This window comes from Oncorhynchus mykiss, chromosome 3 (assembly GCF_057628025.1).
Source record: "Oncorhynchus mykiss isolate SJ-2025 chromosome 3, ASM5762802v1, whole genome shotgun sequence".
Lineage (NCBI taxonomy): Eukaryota > Metazoa > Chordata > Actinopteri > Salmoniformes > Salmonidae > Oncorhynchus > Oncorhynchus mykiss.
The window spans coordinates 15,152,221-15,169,486 of NC_143024.1; the positions used below are offsets into that span (position 1 = coordinate 15,152,221).

The 17,266-nt window shown below is 45.5% G+C and overlaps 1 pseudogene; it reads left to right on the forward strand.

Annotated features, from left to right (window-relative positions):
- Positions 1-589: 589 nt before the first annotated feature.
- LOC118964350 (uncharacterized) lies at positions 590-12,402 on the forward strand (annotated as a pseudogene).
- The last annotated feature ends 4,864 nt before the right edge of the window (positions 12,403-17,266 follow it).

Below are 17,266 nucleotides of genomic sequence, written 5' to 3' on the forward strand. Positions count from 1 at the left end.
TAAAGGGGTCCTAAAGTTCTAAATCAAATAGCTAAATGATCCATAGTATGACCATCTTAAAACAATTCCATATGTCAGCTTACACCCCCCACCCATTGTCTTAGACTCTAAAGAAATAAACATTCTAGCCCTATTGCCTCTAAATTTTAATTCAATGATCCGACATCTATTTGGCAGTAGCTTAGCACTGCAGTTGTGATTGTAGGAAACAAGAGTCGGTTCAACTTTTTAAAGCTGTTTTATAACATTTCACGTTCAAGAATGGTTTGTGATGTCACATTTCACAATTCAAACGTTTATTTTATTTTATTCCCCCCAGGAAACAGTGGTTAACCTGACAGGTAAAATAGTTGTTTTTGTGCAGCCTACCACGACGGTAACCTCCACGTCCCTCAGTAACTTGGCTATTAGCAGCGCCGCGTCCCCGGTCACCCTAGTGTCACGAGAACCCTGCTTACCTCCTCCGGAGTGGTACGATGGAGATTCCGGAACCTGCCAGACTTTTCTATCCCAGTGCTTCCTCATTTTTGAGCTGCAGCCTTCTTCGTTTCCCTCAGACGGCTCGAGGATAGAGTACATCATTACGGTGATGTCTGGGAGGGCACTCGCCTGGGCCACAGCGGTGTGGGAGCACCTCAGTCTGGAGGAGTTCGTGGAGGAAGTTCGGATGGGGTTTGATTCTACGTTCTCAGGGAGAGAGGATGCTCGCAAGCCGCTCCAGCTATGCCAAGATACCGAAGTGTGGCAGACTACACAGTAGATTTCCACACGTTAGCAGCTGAGAGTGCTTGGAACCTGGAAGCGCTATTCGACACGTTCCTACACGGAGTATCGGAGGAAGTAAAGGGCGAGCTTGCAGCCCAGGAACTACCGATGGATTTCGAATCGCTCATCGCCTTGACCATTAGGATCGATGTATGACTATGGGAACGAAGGAAGGAGAGGAGAGTCGATTCTACTTTGCATTCGAGGTATACTGGAAGTCCCCGACGGCTCTGTTGGTTACCTGAGTTCCCACGAGAGCCTCCGAAGACTGATGATTTATCTCTTCCCGAGCCCATGTAACTAGGCAGAGCTAGGCTGTCTCCAGCTGAACGGCTATACAGGCTTCACACTAAGAGTTGCCTGTATTGTGGGTATACTGGTCATTTCGTCTCCACCTGTCCACTAAAAGGCTCTGGTGGGCCATACGGAGAAATTTTCCTCTCCCCTTAATCACATTCCTTTTCATGCCATATTGCTGTGGGGGAACCATTCTAAATCTCTCTGGGTACACATTGACTCTGGAGCTTTACGGACGCTACCCTGGCTTCCGAGCTGGGTATCCCCACTCAGCCCCTCTCCATTCCCATGGACGTTAGAGCAGTAGACGGGTGCTCTATTGGCCGGGTCACCCACAATACCATCAACCTACATGTGTCAGGGAACTACAGAGAGATGACCCAGTTCCTGCTCATTAAGTCTCCTCAGGTTACTGTGGTATTGGGACTCTTTGTCGGGTCTGGAGATCAAGGCTATGGAGACCTAAATTGAGGACTCCCTAGCTGCTGGGTTCATCCGTCCTTCTGTCTCCCACTTATAGTATTGATACAGGAAGGGGACGAGTGGAAAACTGCCTTCAATATGACCAGCGGTCACTGCGAGCATCTGGTCATGCCATATGGCCTCAGCAACGCCCCTGCTGTGCTCCAGGCTCTGGTTAATGATGTTCTCTGCGACATGTAGAACTGGTTTGTCTTCATCTATCTCGATGACATCCTCTTCCTCTCCTGCTCCACCCAAGAACACATGTGGGTCGAAAACGCCTGCAACACCCTTCCCTGCTCTGCCACGGGCCTATCACCTTTTGACTGTTCCCTGTTATTTTATTTTTTTTACAATTTCTGCATCTGAGTCATACCTGATAGCAGAATGTCCTCAAACCTGTTTGTCAGTGTTCTTGGCCAGCTGTTTGGCAATGCATGAGTAATAACAATACAATTCTGAATTATAATAATTAATTAATACGTTTTATGTTTTCACTTCAAATGGTCTTTTTCAGTCAGGGCTCAATTCAATCTGTATCGTGGAAGTTCCCCTTTATGGCGCGATTGAAATGTAAAGGCAATGTTCTCGTGTTGGTGGCGACTGCATTCAAGGGAAAACTGCATATGTCAGCTCAATAGGAAATTATCTTCAACCCCGCAGCGCACACACACACACACACACACACACACACACACACACACACACACACACACACACACACACACACACACACACTTACTCACACACACACACACTTACTCACACACACACACACACACACACACACACACACACACACACACACACACACACACACACACACTTACTCACACACACACACACACACACACACACACACACACACACACACACACACACACACACACACACACACACTTACTCACACACACACACACACACACACACACACACACACACACACACACACACACACACACACACACACACACACACACACACACACACACACACACACACTTACTCACACACACACACACTTACTCACACACACACACACACACACACACACACACACACACACACACACACACACACATTTTTTCTATTGCTTTGTTTGATATTTTCTATATTATCCCATTTATCCCATCCCATATTAGCCCATTTTAATATACTGTGCTGTATGTAGCCTTAGAAATAAGGTTCATGAAAACAATAACTTGATAACATCAGATAAGATTAATATATTAGCCATTTCTGAGACTCACTTAGAGCATTAATTTGATGATGCAGCAATAGCAATACAAGGATATAACATCTATAGAAGAGACAGGAATGCTATTGGGGAGGAGTCATATCCCTGTAATGCTTAGAGAAGATCCTATGTCAAGTGTTATTGAAGTGTGGTTGCAGGTTCACCTGGCACATCTAAAGCCCTTTCATTTGGGGTGTTGCTATAGGCCACCAAGTGCTAAAAGTCAGTTTCTAAATAATATGTGTGAAATGCTTAATAGTGTATGTGATGTAAACAGAGAGGTCGACTTTCTTGGGGACCTGAATATTGACTCGTTTTCATCATGTAGTCCGCTCAAGAGGAAGCTTCTCACTGTAAACTGTAATCGGGTTCAGGTTATTAATCAACCTACCAGGGTGTTAACAAACACTACAGGAACAAGATCATCCACATGTATTGATCACATTTTTACTAAAACTGTAGAACTTTGTTCTAAAGATGTATCCGTACCCATTGGATGCAGTGATCACAATATAGTGGCTATATCCAGGAAAGCCACAGTTCCAAAAGCTGGGCCTAAAATAGTGTATAAAAGATCGTAAAAAAATATTTTGCTGTGACTCTTATGTGGATGATGTTAAAAATATTTGTTGGTCTGATGTGATTAATAAGTAGCATCCAGATGCGGCACTTGATACAATTATGAAATGACTTATTCCAACTATTGATAAACATGCACCTGTTAAGAAACGTACTTTTAGAACTGTTAAGGCTCCCTGGATTGATGAGGAACTGAAAAACTGTATAACTGAAAGAGATGGGGCCAAAGGAGTGGCTAATAAGTCTGGCTGCACATCTGACTGGCTGACTTACTGCAAATTGAGATGAAAAAAATAGGAGGATGGTAGCAGACTCTATAGCCTCTACTATCCATCAAATCTTTAATCTGAGCCTAGAGGAAAGTCTTTGTCCTCAGGCCTGGAAAGAAGCCAAAGTCATTCCCCTACCCAAGAGTGGTAAAGCGGCCTTTACTGGCTCTAAAAGCAGACCTATGAGCTTGCTGCCAGCTCTTAGCAAACTGTTGGAAAAAATTGTGTTTGACAAAATACAATGCTACTTCTCTGTAAACAAATTATCAGACTTCCAGCATGCTTATAGATAAGAGCACTCAACATGTACTGTTCTGCACTGACACAAATGACTGATGATTGGTTGAAAGAAATTGATAATAAGATGATTGTCGATAATCAAATCGATAATTTCAATAAGCATTTTTCCACGGCTGGCCATGCTTTCCACCTGGCTACCCCTAACGTGGCCAACATCTCAGCACCCCCTGCAGCAACTTGCCCCCGCCCTCTTCTCCTTCACCCAAATCCAGACAGCTGATGTTCTGAAAGAACTGCAAAATCTGGATCCCTACAATTCAACTGGGCTAGACAATCTGGACCCTGAAATTGATGCAACCCCTATTACTAGCATATTCAACCTCTCTTTCGTATCGTCTGAGATCCCTAAAGATTGGAAAGCTTCCGCACTCATCCCCCTCTTCAAAGAGGGAGGCACTCTAGACCCAAAATGTTACAGACCTATATCCACCCTGCCTTTCTAAAATCTTCGAAAGCCAAGTTAACAAACAGATCACAGACCATTTCGAATCCAACCGTACATTCTCCACTATGCAATCTGGTTTCCGAGCTGGTTATGGGTGCACCTCAGCCACACTCAAGGTCCTAAACGATATCATAACCGCCATCTATAAAAGACAGTACTGTGCAGCCGTCTTCATCGACATGGCCAAGGCTTTCGACTCTGTCAATCACCGCATTCTTATTGGCAGACTCAATAGCCTTGGCTTCTCAAATGACTGCCTCGCCTGGTTCACCAACTACTTCTCAGATAGAGTTAAGTGTGTCAAATCGGAGGGCCTGTTGTCCGGACCTCTGGCAGTCTCTATGGGGGTGCCACAGGGTTCAAATCTTGGGCTGACTCTGTTCTCTGTATATATCAATGATGTCACTCTTGCTGCTGGTGATTCTCTGATTCACCTCTAAGCAGACGACACCATTCTGTATACATCTGGCCCTTCTTTGGGCACTGTGCTATCAAACCTCCAAACGAGCTTCAATGCCATACAACACTCCTGACGTGGCCTCCAACTGATTTTAAATGCTAGGATAACTAAGTGCATGCTCTTCAACCGACTGCTGCAAGCACCCTCCTGGCCAACAAGCATCACTACTCTGGACGATTCTGACCAAGAATATGTGGACAACTACAAATACCTAGGTGTCTGGTTTGACTGTAAACTCTCCCTCCAGAATCTAGAATCCGCTTCCTATTTCGCAACAAAGCCTCCTTCACTCATGGCGCCAACATACCCTCGTAAAACTGCCTATTCTATTGATCCTTGAATTTGGCGAGGTCATTTACAAAATTGCTCCCAACACTCTACTCAGCAAACTGGATGTAGTCTATCACAGCTCCATCCGTTTTATCACCAAAGCCCCATATACTACCCACCACTGCGACCTGTATGCTCTCCTTGGCTGGCCCTCACTAGATATCCATCGCCAAATCCACTGGCTCCCGGTCATCTATAAGTCTTTGCTCTGTAAAGCTCTGCCATATCACAGCTCACTGGTCACCATAGCAACACCCACGCGTAGCACTCGCTCCAGCAGGTATATTTCACTGGTCCTCCCCAAAGCCAACACTTACTTTGTCCGCCTTTCCTTCCATTTCTCTGCTGCCAATGACTGGAACGAATTGCAAAAATCTCTGAAGCTGGAAACTTATATCTCCCTCTCTAACTTTAAGCGTCAGCTGTCAGAGCAGCTTTCGACTATGTCCATCACTGCATTTTTATCAGCAGACTCAATAGCCTTGGGTTCTCAAATGACTGCCTCGCCTGGTTCACCAACTACTTCTCAGATAGAGTTCTGTGTGTCAAATCGGAGGGCCTGTTGTCTGGACCTCTGGCAGTCTCTATGGGGTTGCCAAAGGGTTCAAATCTCAGGCCGACTCTTTTCTCTGTATATATCAATGGTGTCGCTCTTGCTGCGTGTAATTCTCTGATCCACCTCTACGCAGAGGACACCATTCTGAATACATCTGGCCAATGACTGGAATGACTGGAACAAATTACAAAAATATCTGAAGCTGGAGACTTATATCTCCCTCTCTGACTTTCAGCGTCAGCTGTCAGAGCAGCATATCGATCGCTGTACCTGTACACTGCCAATCTGTAAATAGCACACCCAACTACGTCATGCCCATGTTATTACTTGCCCTCTTGCTCTTTTGCACCCCAGTATCTCCACAGGCACATCATCACCTGCACATATATCACTCCACTGTTTAATTGCTAAATTGTAATTATTTTAGTCTCTAGGGCCTATTTATTGCCTACCTCCCTACTCTTCTACATTTGCACACACTGTACGTATATTTTTCTATTTATTTTATATTGTGTTATTGACTGTACATTTGTTTATGTGTAACTCTGTGTTGTTGTTTTTTTGCACTGCTTTGCTTTATTTTGGCCCAGGTCGGAGTTGTAAATGAGAACTTGTTCTCAACTGGCTTACCGTGGAATAAAAAATAAAAAAATAAAAGTTGTGGGTACTGTACTGTTAGATTTCAGCGAAACCTTTGATATTATTGACCATAACCTGTTGTTGAAGAAAGGTATGTGTTATGGCTTTTCAAAGTCTGCCATGTCGTTGATTCAGAGATATCTATCTAATATATCTCAAGGTTTTTTTTTATTTTTGGAAGCTTCTCAAATGTCAAACATGTGAAGTGTGGTGTACCACAAGGCAGCTCTCTCGGCCCTCTACTCTTCTCAATTTTTACCAATGACCTGCCACTGGCATTAAACAAAGCATGTGTGTCCATGTATGCTGATTATTCAACCATACTGTATACGCATCAGCAACCACAACAAATGAAGTCACTGAAACCCGTAACAAAGAGTTGCAGTCTGTTTTGGAATGGGTGGCCAGTAATAAACTGGTCCTGAACATCTCTAAAACTAAGAGCGTTGTATTTGGTACAAATCATTCCCTAAGTTCTAGACCTCAGCTCAATCTGGTAATGAATAGTGTGGCTGTTGAACAAGTTGAGGAGATTAAATTACTTGGTGTTACCTTAGATTGTAAACTGTCATGGTCAAAATATAGATTCAAAGATTGCAAAGATGGGGAGAGGTCTGTCAATAGTACTTTGGTCCCAGCTCTCTGCAGGTCATTCACTAGGTCCCCCCGTGTGGTTCTGGGATTTTTGCTCACCGTTCTTGTGATCATTTTGACCCCACGGGGTGAGATCTCACGTGGAGCCCCAGATCGAGGGAGATTATCAGTGGTCTTGTATGTCTTCCATTTCTTAATAATTGCTCCCACAGTTGATTTCTTCAAACCAAGCTGCTTACCTATTGCAGATTCAGTCTTCCCAGCATGGTGCAGGACTACAATTTTGTTTCTGGTGTCCTTTTTGGTCTTGGCCATAGTGGAGTTTGGAGTGTGACTGTTTGAGGTTGTGGACAGGTGTCTTTTATACTGATAACAAGTTCAAACAGGTGCCATTAATATAGGTAATGAGTGGAGGACAGAGGAGCCTCTTAAAGAAGAAGTTACATGTCTGTGAGAGCCATAAATCTTATTTGTAGGTGACCAAATACTTATTTTCCACCATAATTTGCAAATAAATTCATTAAAAATCCTACAATGTAATTTTCTGGATTTTTTTCTCATTTTGTCTGTCATAGTTGAAGTGTACCTATGATGAAAATTACAGGCCTCTCTCATCTTTTTAAGTGGGAGAACTTGCACAATTGGTGGCTGACTAAATACTTTTTTGCCCCACTGTATATATGGGAGGCAGGCAAATGCCTTTCACTGAGCTGTAGAAAGACAGATTGACAGGGGTGAGACAATTAATTGTAATTTATCATAATGTTATTTTGTTGTTTGCAGGCGCACTATCCTTCTGACCCTATGCAGCCAGGTTCCATCTACTTTTTAACTCTTCGCAAGTGTGGCTTGTTTGGTGTCTGCTGTGCAGGAATACCCCAACAAGTAAACTATTGATTGATGAAGGCATGTCATCCAGCAAAGGCAGCAGCACAGACATCAACTACATGCACCATTTCTTCACCAACTACAGAGTTGGGGAAACACAATTCGACCTGAATTGTGATAACTATAGTGGCCAAAACAAGAACAAGTTTGTGCTCTGGTATTGTGCCTGGCGGACAAATGTACAAGCTCCACCACAGTCTGAAGTACTACTTAAGTATTGTTTGGGGGTATCTACATTACTTTACTATTCATATTTTTGGCAACTTTTACTTCTACTTCATTACATTTCGAAAGAAAACAATGGATTTTAAAACCAAATACTTTTAGACTTTTACTGGGTGATTTTTTTAGTAATTTACTGGGTGACTTTTACTTTTACTTCTGTCATTATCTATTAAGGTATCATTGCATTTACTCAAGTATGACCCTAATACTTTTTCCACCACTGGACGTGGCTGGGGGTTATAGCATTTCTTTCACATGGCCCATCAATTTAGACAAGTGTGTCTGGGTAAGAGCCATCTAATATTTATAAAGTCTTTTGTATCTGGACACTTTCTGTTTACCTGGAATTTTTCCATATTGTTGGCTACTACCACTTTAAATCTTTACTACACTACTCACTGTTTAGCACATGACCTCACATGTGAATCTTTAAATAGATGGGTGGTGCTGGCTTAAGAGTGTGTGAACAATGCTGAATGGGTGTAGACAAAGGAGAGCTCTCCAGTAGGTACCAAAACATTCAAAGGCCCTTTTCTCAAAAGTGAGTTTACAAGTTTATCAACTTTCAAATCAGAATTACTTTCCCATTGTTCCTCAAAAATGCAGTGTATGATATACCATTTTGTAGCTCTGAGTCTCTACTTTTTACCAATGTAAAAAGACCCATTTAAAATGTTGCTACATAAGACCGAATCCAGGTGGTGAGTCACATTTGGTTTGCCTCCCTGTTGTGCTGTCTATCTGTCTCAGCATCTTCTCTGCTGTCACTCTGTGCTTCTTCTTGTTCTCTGTCTACCTGTCTCTCTGCTTAAGCCTTATATTTTATAAAAATAAATCTAACAACTTGGGCTATATTTTAAATCACGTGTCCCCCTGAATGAACATCTACCCTAAGTGTTACTACTACAGAGCTCCAGACTAACATTTTCCTCTGGTGTCACAACATTTTACAGTTGGGGACACCAGCCCTGAGTAATCATCTTATAAAGTCATTCTTATTGCTTTATTAAGAAGTATAAATAATAAACTACTGAGGTATTCAAGTTGTTTCATCTAACATGTCCAAGCAGGAATGCATGATGCAACATAATCCAGTGATTGTCATGAACTTTAGTTGACAACAGACTATAGTTCTTATATTTTACTGTCATAGTAGGACTCCAGAATGTCCAGATTTAGTTGTTTTGGTCAATAGAGATGAATTACATACATCTTCATGTGAACTAACTACTGTACACAGAACGATATAAACGTAACATAAAATGTTGGTCCCATGTTTTATGAGCTGAAATAAAAGATCCCAGAAATGTTCCATACGCACAAAAAGCGTATTTCTCTAAAATGTTGTGCACAAATGTGTTTACATCCCTGTTGGTGAGCATTTCTCCTTTATGGCATATTGTGTGGCATATCAAGAAGCTGATTAAACAGCATGATCACAGATACACCTGGTGCTGGGGACAATAAAAGGCCCCTCTAAAATGTGCAATTTTGTCACACATCACAATGTCACTGATGTCTCAAGTTTTGAGGGAGTGTGCAATTGGCATGCTAAATGCAGGAATCTCCACCAGAGCTGTTGCCAGATAATTTAATGTTAATTTCTCTACCATAAGCCGCCTCCAACGTTGTTTTTAGATAATTTGGCAGTACGTCCTACCGTCCTCACAACCACAGACCACATGTATGGCATGGTGTGGGCGACATTGTGAACGTTGTGAACAGAGTGCCCCATGGTGGCTGTGGGGTTATGGTATGGGCATTTTATTGTTGGCAATTTGAATGCACAGAGATACTGTGACTAGATCCTGAGGCCCATTGTCATGCCATTCATCCGCTGCCTTCACATCATGTTCCAGCACGATAATGCACGGCCCCATGTCACAAGGTTCTGTAAACAATTGCTGGAAGCAGAAAATGTCCCAGTTCTTCCATGGCCTGCATAGTCACCAGACATATCACATGTTTGGAATGCCCCGGATCAATGTGTATGATCAATCAATCAATAAATCAAATGTATTTCTAAAGCCCTTCTTACATCAGCTGATGTCACAAAGTGCTGTACAGAAACCCATTGTAAAACCCCAAACAGCAAAGCAATGCAGGTGTAGAAGCACGGTGGCTAGGAAAAACTATCTAGAAAGGCCAGAACCTAGGAAGAAACCTAGAGAGGAACCAGGCTATGTTAGGTGGCCAGTCCTCTTCTGGCTGTGCCGGGTGGAGATTATAACAGAACATGGCCAAGATGTTCAAATGACGGTGTGTTCCAGTTCCAGCCAATATCCAGCAACTCCGCACAGCCATTAAAAAGGACAACATTCCACAGTCAATAACCTGATCAACCCTGTCACAACAGATACTGACTGGTTTTCTGATCCACGCCCCTATGTTTTTTAAGGTATCTGTGACCAACAGATGTATTTCTCCATAGATTAGGGCCTAATTTATTTATTTCAATTGATTGTTTTCCTTATATGAACTGTAAGTCAGTGAAATCTTTGTAATTGTTTCATGATGCATTTTATGGTAAGTTAATAAAGGTGTTCTTTGTCATGCTCCTTCCATCTAGAGCTGATGGAATGTTTAGCAGGTGTAAATGTTCTTTGTCAGGTCACATTTCACAATTAAAACAAGTGTATTTTCTCCCCCCCCCCCTAGGGGTGGTTGACCTGACAGGTAAAACGTGTATGTTATTTCCCCCCCTAGGGGTGGTTGACCTGACAGGTAAAACGTGTATGTTATTTCCCCTCTAGGGGTGGTTGACCTGACAGGTAAAACGTGTATGTTATTTCCCCTCCTAGGAGTGGTTGACCTGACAGGTAAAACGTGTATGTTATTTCCCCTCCTAGGAGTGGTTGACCTGACATGTAAAACGTGTATGTTATTTCCCCCTAGGGGTGGTTGACCTGACAGGTAAAACGTGTATGTTATTTCCCCCTCTAGGGGTGGTTGACCTGACAGGTAAAACGTGTATGTTATTCCCCCCCTAGGGGTGGTTGACCTGACAGGTAAAACGTGTATGTTATTTCCCCCATAGGGGTGGTTGACCTGACAGGTAAAATGCCTCTCTTGTTTTTATAAACTACTATGAAAAACATTATTAACAAACTTACTTCATGTTTTGCCATTTGAAGTGAAGTGTAGTGAAAGTGAAACTGAGTGAAATGAAAAGTCATTAGTAATGATGACTATCTCTTGCAGAATGTTCTCAATCGTGTTTGTCACCACAGGAGGTTGATGGCACCATAATTGGGGAGGATGGGCTCGTGGTAATGACATGAGCCGACTTAGTGGAATGGTATCAAATACAACAAACACATCATTTCCATGTGCTTGATACCATTCCATTTGCTCAGTTCCAGACATTATTTGGAGCTGTCCTTCCCTCAGCAGCCTCCACTGTTTGTCAGTGTTCTTGGCCAGCTGCTTGGCAATGCATGAGTAATAACAATACAATTGTGAATAATAATTAAATAATTAAATAATAGCTTTTCTGCTTTCATCAACTTGTCTTTTTCAGTTAGACTTAGGAGGTATTCTTTGAGACAACCTCTGATGGATTACAGCATTGCAGAATGTACTTTAGTAAATTAATCTGCACTTTAATCATAATGTGAAGATCTTTGAGAAATGTGTTGGTAAAACTAAAATCATGTATACATACATTTTAAATATAATGCCCATGTTATTTTAGCCATGAAAGATCCACACTCGTATTCCTCTGCGGTGGTTCAGGGAGGTGGCACCGCATTTGCTTCCTCCAGTGAGGGACGCACCACAGTGGTCAGTGTGTGGGAGAACATCAACTACTACTACTACTACTACTACTACTACAACACCAACACCTACATCAGCGGGTGAGCAGACCCTGACCCATGAACAGACACCACTGACTCAGTCCAACTACATTGCTCAACAGACACCACTGACTCAGTCCAACTACACTACCCAACAGACACCACGACTCAGTCCAACAACACTACCCAACAGACACACTCTTTCTATATGTATTGTGAAAATCCTGCTCTGGTTCTGAGGTTCTAGCTGAGATACGGCTACAACTGGTCTCCTGTGATTGGTTGCGAAGTTGGTGAAGAGCAGGAGATGGAGCCATCGTCCAGGTGTCTGGGAAGTACAACCCTCTAAAATACATCTACACCTTGGTGTTCACCACCAACCGGGGGCTCTCTCTGTTGGCCGGCCAGCCCTTCCAAGTCTCCTTCAACTTCTACCCAGCCCACATGGGAAATGAGCTGAGGCTGAAGCGGTCGCTTCAACGGTGCCGGCATCACCTCCATTGGAGCCCACTGGGGATTGGTGTACTTGGAAGAGGCTTGAAACAGCACCTTCTCTTAATTGGAAAAAAAAGTATGTCTTGCTCTTTGGGTTGGTTCCCTGGAAACAGATTAAGCCTAGTTCTGGACCAGTTCCGATTAATGGAGATTCTCCATTGGGCATTTCCAAAAGAAATATTATAGTTTGATTACATGTTAGGGTATCTGAGGAGTAAATATAAACTAATTTTGACTTGTTGAAACAAAGTTTAGGGGTAGATTTTCGGATTCCTTTCTCTGCAAGTTGAATGAGTTGATTACTCAAATCGATGGAGCCAACAAGACAGACTTTCTGGGATATAAAGAAGGATTGTATCTAACAAAACGACACTACATGTTATAGCTGGGCCCCTTTGGATGACAAATCAGAGGAAGATTTTCAAAAATTAAGTGAATAGTTAATAGTTATGTAAATGTAGGAAACCTGTTCCCGTGGAAAAATATTTTGATGTTGTCATGCGTAGATGTAATAGGTGGCAGGGAAGTCAGGCGCAGGAGAGTCAAATGGAGTGTAAAATGGAGTCTTTTAATAAAGTCCACGGAGTATGCTCCATAACACTAAATGTACATAAACATGGGTACAAGGACCCGACGCACACCTATACAACAATCACACTACACTGACAATAAAACAATCTCTGACAAAGACATGAGGGGAAACAGAGGGTTAAATACACAACAGGTAATGAATGGGATTGAAAACAGGTGTATGGGAAGACAAGACAAAACCAATGGAAAATGAAAAAAGGATCAATGATGGCTAGAAGACCGGTGACGTCGAACGCCGAGCACCGCCCGAACAAGGAGAGGCAACGACTTCGGCAGCAGTCGTGACAGTACCCCCCCCCCTGACGCGCGGCTCCAGCTGCGCGTCGACACCGGCCTCGGGGACGACCCGGAAGGCGAGGTGCAGGGCGATCCGGATGGAGACGGTGGAATTCTGATAACATGGAAGGATCTAACACGTCCTCCACCGGAACCCAGCATCTCTCCTCCGGCCCGTACCCCTCCCAGTCCACGAGGTACTGAAGGCCCCTCGCCCGACGTCTCGAATCCAAAATGGATCGAACAGAGTACGCCGGAACCCCCTCGATGTCTAGAGGAGGCGGAGGAACATTACGCACTTCAGCCTCCTGGAGCGGGCCAGCCACCATCGGCCTGAGGAGAGACACATGGAACGAGGGGTTAATACGGTAATGAGTGGGTAGTTGTAACCTATAACATACCTCGTTCACTCTCCTCAGGACTTTAAACGGCCCCACAAACCGCGGACCCAGCTTCCGGCAGAGAAGGCGAAGGGGCAGGTTTCGGGTCGAGAGCCAGACCCTGTCCCCTGGTGCGAACACTGGGGCCTCACTGCGGCGACGGTCTGCGCCAATTTTCTGGCGCCTTATTGCACGCTGAAGGTGGACGTGGGCTGCCTCCCAGGTCTCCTCAGCGTGCCGAAACCAATTGTCCACCGCAGGGGCCTCGGTCTGGCTCTGATGCCAAGGAGCCAGAACCGGCTGATACCCTAATACACATTGAAAGGGAGTAAGGTTAGTGGAGGAGTGACGTAGCGAGTTCTGAGCCATCTCTGCCCAGGGCACGAACTTCGCCCACTCCCCCGGCCGATCCTGGCAATAAGACCGCAGAAACCTACCCACATCCTGGTTAACTCTCTCCACCTGCCCATTACTCTCGGGGTGAAAACCTGAGGTAAGACTAACCGAGATCCCCAGACGCTCCATGAACGCCTTCCAGACCCTTGATGTGAACTGGGGACCCCGATCAGACACTATATCCTCAGGCACCCCATAGTGCCGGAAAACGTGTGTAAACAGGGCCTCTGCAGTTTGTAAGGCCGTAGGGAGACCGGGCAAAGGGAGGAGACGACAGGACTTAGAAAACCGATCCACAACGACCAGGATCGTGGTGTAACCCTGTGAAGGTGGAAGATCGGTCAAAAAATCCACCGACAGGTGTGACCACGGCCGTTGAGGAACGGGTAGAGGTTGTAGCTTACCTCTGGGCAGGTGTCTAGGAGCCTTGCACTGGGCGCACACCGAGCAGGAAGAAACATAAATCCTCACGTCCTTAGCTAAAGTGGGCCACCAGTATCTCCCGTCAAGACAGCGCATCGTCCGACCTATCCCAGGATGACCAGAGGAGGGTGACGTGTGAGCCCAATATATCAATCGGTCGCGTACAGCAGACGGAACGTACAGACGACCAGCTGGACACTCAGGGGGAGAAGGCTCTGCACGTGACGCCCGCTCAATGTCCGCGTCCAGCTCCCACACTACTGGCGCCACCAAACACGAAGCTGGGAGTATGGGAGTGGGATCCATGGACCGCTCCTCTGTGTCATACAGCCGAGACAATGCGTCTGCCTTAACGTTCTGGGAGCCTGGTCTGTAAGAAAGAGTAAACACAAAACGAGTGAAAAACATGGCCCACCTTGCCTGGCGAGGATTCAATCTCTTTGCCTGCCGGATATACTCCAGATTGCGGTGGTCAGTCCAGATGAGAAAAGGGTGTTTAGCCCCCTCAAGCCAATGCCTCCACACCTTCAAAGCTTCTACGACAGCTAACAGCTCCCGGTTCCCCACATCATAGTTTCGCTCCGCCGGGCTGAGCTTCTTAGAAAAGAAAGCACAGGGGCGAAGCTTCAGTGGCGTACCCGAACGCTGAGAGAGCACTGCTCCTATCCCAGCTTCGGATGCGTCCACCTCCACTATGAATGGCAAAGAGGGATCCGGATGAGCCAGCACAGGCGCAGAAGTAAACAGAGTCTTCAGGTGCTCAAAAGCCCTGTTCGCCTCAGCCGACCACTGCAAGCGCACCGGGCCCCCCTTTAGCAGTGAGGTAATGGGAGCTGCCACCTGACCAAAACCCCGGATAAACCTCCGGTAGTAATTGGAAAACCCCAAAAAACGCTGCAACTCCTTTACCGTGGTTGGAGTCGGCCAATTACGCACGGCTGTAATGCGGTCGCTCTCCATCTCCACTCCTGAAGTGGAAATCCGATGCCCTAGGAAGGAGATGGATTGTTGGAAAAACAAGCATTTCTCAGACTTGACATATAGATCATGCTCCAACAGGCGACCAAGCACCCTGCGCACCAGGGACACATGCTCGGCGCGTGTAGCAGAGTATATCAGAATATCATCGATATACACCACTACACCCTGCCCGTGCAGGTCCCTGAAGATCTCATCTACAAATGATTGGAAAACTGATGGAGCATTCATCAACCCATATGGCATGACCAGGTACTCATAATGACCTGAGGTGGTGCTAAATGCCGTCTTCCGCTCATCACCCTTCTTAATACGCACCAGATTGTACGCACTCCTGAGATCCAATTTTGTGAAAAAACGTGCCCCGTGCATTAACTCAATAATCGTATTGATCAGAGGTAGCGGGTAACTATATTTCACTGTGATTTTATTAAGACCTCGATAATCAACGCACGGGCGTAAACCGCCATCCTTTTTTTTCACAAAAAAGAAACTCGAAGAGACGGGTGAAATGGATGGCTGAATGAACCCCTGATGCAGGGATTCAGAGATATATGTCTCCATAGCCTCCGTCTCCGCTTGCGACAGGGGATACACGTGACTCTTGGGATATGCAGCGTCTACCAGGAGATCTATCGCACAATCCCCCAGTCGATGGGGTGGTAATTGAGTCGCCTTCTTTTTACAGAAGGCGAGAGCCAAATCGGCATATTCGGGGGGAATGCGCACGGTGGAGACCTGGTCTGGACTTTCCACCGTAGTAGCACCAACGGAAACCCCTAAACACCTACCTGAGCATTCTCGCGACCACCCTGTGAGAGCCCTCTGTGGCCAAGAAACAGTGGGGTTATGACAAACTAACCAGGGTAGGCCTAGCACCACAGAATACGCAGGAGAATCAATAAGGAAAAGACTAATCTTCTCCTTGTGACCCTCCTGCGTTATCATACACAAAGGTGCGGTTACCTCCCTGATAAACCCTGACCCTAATGGTCGACTATCTAAGGCATGAATAGGGAAAGGCATATCCACAGGAACAATAGGGATCCCTAAACTATGAGCTAGACTTTTATTAATGAAATTTCCAGCCGCACCCGAATCTACTAGCGCCTTATACTGGGAATGCAGTGAAAAGTCAGGAAAAGAGACAGAGACAAACATTAGTGCAGCAGAGGGCTCTGGATGAGAATGGTGCCTACTCACCTGGGGTGACGCCAGAATGCCCTGCCTGCCCTCTCTATTCCCAGAGGAACCAACCCGGCACCGACCAGCAGTGTGCTCTCTGCGACCTTGAATGGTGCTCGAGCGGGAACCCCCTCCGGTCTCCCTGCGCACCATCCCTCCCAATTCCATAGGTTCGGGAGAGAGGGTGCGGGAGGATGGAACAACCAGACCCCGATCTAGACGTCCACGAGTAGCCAGCATGTTGTCCAGCCTGATGGACATGTCCACCAGCTGGTCGAAGGTGAGGGTGGTGTCTCTACAGGCCAGCTCCCGACGGACGTCCTCGCGTAGACTACAACGGTAATGGTCGATCAGGGCCCTGTCGCTCCATCCAGCGCCGGCAGCCAAGGTCCTAAACTCCAAGGCAAAATCCTGTGCACTCCTCGTCTCCTGCCTCAGATGATAGAGAAGCTCACCCGCTCCTTTGCCTTCAGGTGGGTGATCGAATACTATCCGGAATTGGCGGGTGAACTCCTCAAAATGGTCCAGCGCCGCAACCTCCCTACTACACACAGCGCTGGCCCATTCCAGGGCTTTCCCGGTGAGGCATGAGACGAGGGCGTAACTCTTCTCACGGTCAGATGGTACTGGGGAGGCCGTGGCTAGATACAAGTTCAGTTTAAGGAGGAAACCCTGGCAGCCGGCAGTATCTCCGTTGTA